This window comes from Lathyrus oleraceus, chromosome 7 (genome assembly GCF_024323335.1).
Source record: "Lathyrus oleraceus cultivar Zhongwan6 chromosome 7, CAAS_Psat_ZW6_1.0, whole genome shotgun sequence".
NCBI lineage: Eukaryota > Viridiplantae > Streptophyta > Magnoliopsida > Fabales > Fabaceae > Lathyrus > Lathyrus oleraceus.
This window is the reverse complement of record NC_066585.1, coordinates 276,792,140-276,796,124: the sequence shown is the minus strand read 5'-3', so window position 1 is coordinate 276,796,124 and position 3,985 is coordinate 276,792,140. Positions and strand designations below refer to the sequence as shown.

Below are 3,985 nucleotides of genomic sequence, written 5' to 3'. Positions count from 1 at the left end.
ACATTCTGACTTAAAGTTATAGGTCAAATCAACAATCACGAGAGTGTGAGATAAAGCTTTTTAAATAAATATTTTCTACTGAGAGATATTTGGCATTTAAACTATTCACCGGTGACTTATCGAATCCCTGACAATTAATGCGCTGCATACTGATTCCTTCCATAAATTCCTTCTTAAAACTACATTTCCCTTATATTTACTATTTTCCCCCAAACTTCTACTAATCATTACCTTAGCTAAACATAGTGACGTTAGTAACACTAGTTTGACCATAGGTCCCTGTGGGATCGATATCTTTTAAAACTAAAGCGACTGGACTGTGCACTTGCAGTCAAGTACCCGACAGACTATATTTTATATATAGCCAGATCAAGCATCATGGATTGTTAGGTTTATTGGTCTACTTGTTCAGTAAGACCCTTGGATTGTAATGTGGACTTTGAGTTAGGTAGGATGAAAGGCACATTAGTGTGATTTGTATGTGTACGCGTGACTTTGTGACCAGGTATTGTTGGAAAAATCTTGCTAAAGGGAAACTCAACTTCATTGAATTTGACATCCTTGGATATAAACATTATTCCTTCACCATTAAGACACGTATGGCCTTTGTGAGTTGGAGAAACCCCTAGATATACACATTGTTGGTTAGGTGGAATTGCAATCTTCCTTTCTATAGGAGGTATGTTAGGAAGGAATGAATGGCCACCATTGTTGGTGGTCCAAGGTTTTTCACGTATTTCCTTCTTTTTGTGTTATTCATCGGCCAGATCCCCATTTTTTGTTTGGTCTCAAGACCTATTTATCTGCAAGCCTTGCCCCCTCTTGGATATTGGAGAGGCGTGATTTTAATAGGTTTAGTAGCCATTAATAATATGTAACTGATTCATCATTAACAATTTTATAACATTTTCGGCCATTGATACTTCCAGGAATGTTATAACGATTCCGACTTGGCCCTCAAAAGCACGAGGCCTGTAGGGGTGAAGTGTTTTGAGTTTATTCCTGGATAATGTAAACTTGTCAAAATTATATTTTAATAGAGTAAACTCCCTTCAAGTTCGTGGTATTGAGGATGGACCAGTTCATGACGTATATTAGGAATATTTACGATTTTGATGAAGGAACTGAAGATCCATGGTGGATTCGTCATGTGGAACCATCAGAGAGCCCATGTGGCATGTCGACCCATTTGAAGTCATAGAACCAGATGGATTCTAAACATAGAGAAGTCGGAGAGATCTAGTGGGATCTAAAACCATTGGCGTCACAGAACCCGGTAGGATCTAGAAGAAAAACCAGAAGAAAAACCAAACATGGCTGAAGAAGGACCACAGAATCGTCCTCTTAAATTCTACGCTACCCCGTCCCAACAAGAACCTCACAAAAGCATTACTGCCCCCGCTATCAATCGAAACGATTTCTTGCTGAAACCCTCACTATTATCAGTCGTCCAACAACATCAATTTGCTGGAAATCCTACGGACGATCCTAATGAACACCTGACCAAGTTTGTGCAGTACGCAAATACTGTAAAGGTGAATGGTGTATCTCAAGATGCGATAAGAATGCGCCTCTTTCCTTTCTCACTAAGAGACAAAGCTTGGGCTTGGTTGCAATCCTTGCCCTCCAACTCCGTTACAACATGGGAAGAACTGAAGAACGTTTTCTTATCCCGATATTTTCCGCCGAGCAAAACTGCTACGCTGAGAGCTCAGATCAACGGATTCGGGCAAAAAGATGTGGAATCTCTCTACGAAGCGTGGGAGAGATACAAGGACATGATGAGGATATGTCCACATCACGGTCTCGAAGACTGGGTGATCATTCACACATTTTACAATGGGCTTCTGTATAACACAAGACTTACAGTAGACGCTGCCGCGGGCGGTGCACTTATGGACAAGCCATACAACGATGCCTATCAACTCATTGAAAACATGGCCCAAAACCATTGCCAATGGGGAGGTGAACGAACTCCAGTGGAAAAGTCCCAGACGAAGGGTGGAATGTACGAAATCAGTAGCCTTGACCATGTTCATGCAAAGGTAGATGCCCTTGTTCAAAAATTAGATAACTTAACCATACCACCCGCAGCCACCGTGGCTGCTGTAACTCCAAACTGTGAGTTATGTGTGTAGGTATTTAATTGGCTGCATTATATGGTAAAACACTAGCTGGATTCTAATGTCTTGACTGATGTCATGACATGGTGTGTATGTGTGACTGCATTGTAGGTTAGAATATCTAACTGTACTCTAATGTCTTGACTGATGTCATGACACACTTGAGTAGTTACTGCAGGATTAGCTAATACAGGATTTATTGAATGTCAAACTGGAGACTGTGACATTCATCCCTGTCAGCAGCTACTGAGGAATAGAACAGTTGGTGTTCTGTTAGAGCTCAGTATTCATTTGCAGTTTGGTTATCAAGGAAGAACCAGACCTGGCATAAGGCCTACTGTATGAATGTCAAACTGGATGTTATGACATTCATCATGGACAGTATATACTGAATAATAGACAGAGTGGGGTTCTGCTACACTTCAGTATGTTCTCCAAGAGGATAACAGAACTGACTTAAGGCTAAATGTGTAAATGTCAAATTGGATGCGTTGACATGTATTAATGTAAGCTGTTACTATAGAATGGACAGTTTGGTCCTGTACAGTTCAGCAAACTTGTACAGTCTGTTTTCAGGAAAAACAGACTTAGCATATGGTCCTTGATGTCAAGCTGAATGTTGTAACATTCATTCCTGACAGCATATGCTAGATTGTAGGTTGTTTAGTTTTTCTGTTTCAGCATTTTTTCTCAGGCTAAAATCCAGGAAACCAACAACCAAGCTACAATTAAGGAACCTAACAAATAGCCTATTTGTTAGCACACTAATATGTGGAAATTAGTTAGAATCCTATGTGGCATTATTTGTGGAGGTCTTGAGATATTTTAGGAACTAAATATGGAGATATTTTAGGAACTAAATATGGAGATATTTTAGGAACTAAAAGATTGAAGACCTTGTTTGTAGCAGAAAGTTTCTGCTGATGTTGTAACAGCAAAGGAGAAGTTTGCTGCGATTTCTGAAGGCCCAAATCCACTTGGGTGATTAGGTTATAAATAGCTGATTGTAATCTGGTCTTTGTAAGCCTCCTAGAATGAAAATTTAGGGGTGTGTGTGAGGTAAACCTCCCAACCTGTGGGATGGTTACCATGTGTTTCTCAGTGTTCAAAGCTGAGAGTATTTGTAACTCAAAGCCTGTAGGCAAGAGTGATTATGTTCTTGAACAAAGCTGTGAAGCAAGTTCAAGTTGTTTTCTCAGTGTTCAAAGCTGAGAGTATTTGTAACTCAAAGCCTGTAGGCAAGAGTGATTATGTTCTTGAACGAAGCTGTGAAGCAAGTTCAAGTTGTTTAGCATTACATTGTAATTGTGGTGATAGGAATGGAAACTGGAGGTTTCTATCTAGGAGTTCCTAGGTATAGATTGCATTGGGTAGGGATTAAGTGATAAGTTGTAAACGGGTGAGTTTAGCTTTGAATTGATACTACTAATAGTGGATCTTCTTCCTGGCTTGGTATGCCCCCAGACGTAGGTGATGTTGCACCGAACTGGGTTAACAATTACTTGTGTTTTTACCTTTTGCATGTTATAATTTTGTCTGTTATAAAATAAGGTAAACCTGTAATGCTGTAACAGATGATGTTCAAATCAATGTTGAGACATCATGCTGATAACTGTGCAGGCTCAACAGAAGTAACTGCTATGTTTGATCTCTGCTGTGCCTGTGTACCAGATGGACAGAACTGGGTGTTCTTCCATTCTATGGTGATATAGTAGCAGATGTCGTGACATCTGTGAATGTGTGCATATCAGTACTAGGTTGTAATTTGTATAACTGTCTTGCTGTATTAGTTACAATGTTAGATCAGATGTCATTACTTGGAGTAGAACATCTAAACTCTAACTACACCAGAATTTCAAATG

General features: G+C 39.6%; 1 non-coding gene across 1 annotated transcript; it reads right to left on the bottom strand.

Moving 5' to 3' along the window:
- Positions 1-1,700: 1,700 nt before the first annotated feature.
- On the bottom strand, positions 1,701-1,807 carry LOC127109993 (small nucleolar RNA R71). Its single transcript, XR_007797233.1, has one exon. It is a non-coding gene; the product is annotated as a small nucleolar RNA R71 (small nucleolar RNA).
- Between the last annotated feature and the right edge of the window lie 2,178 nt (positions 1,808-3,985).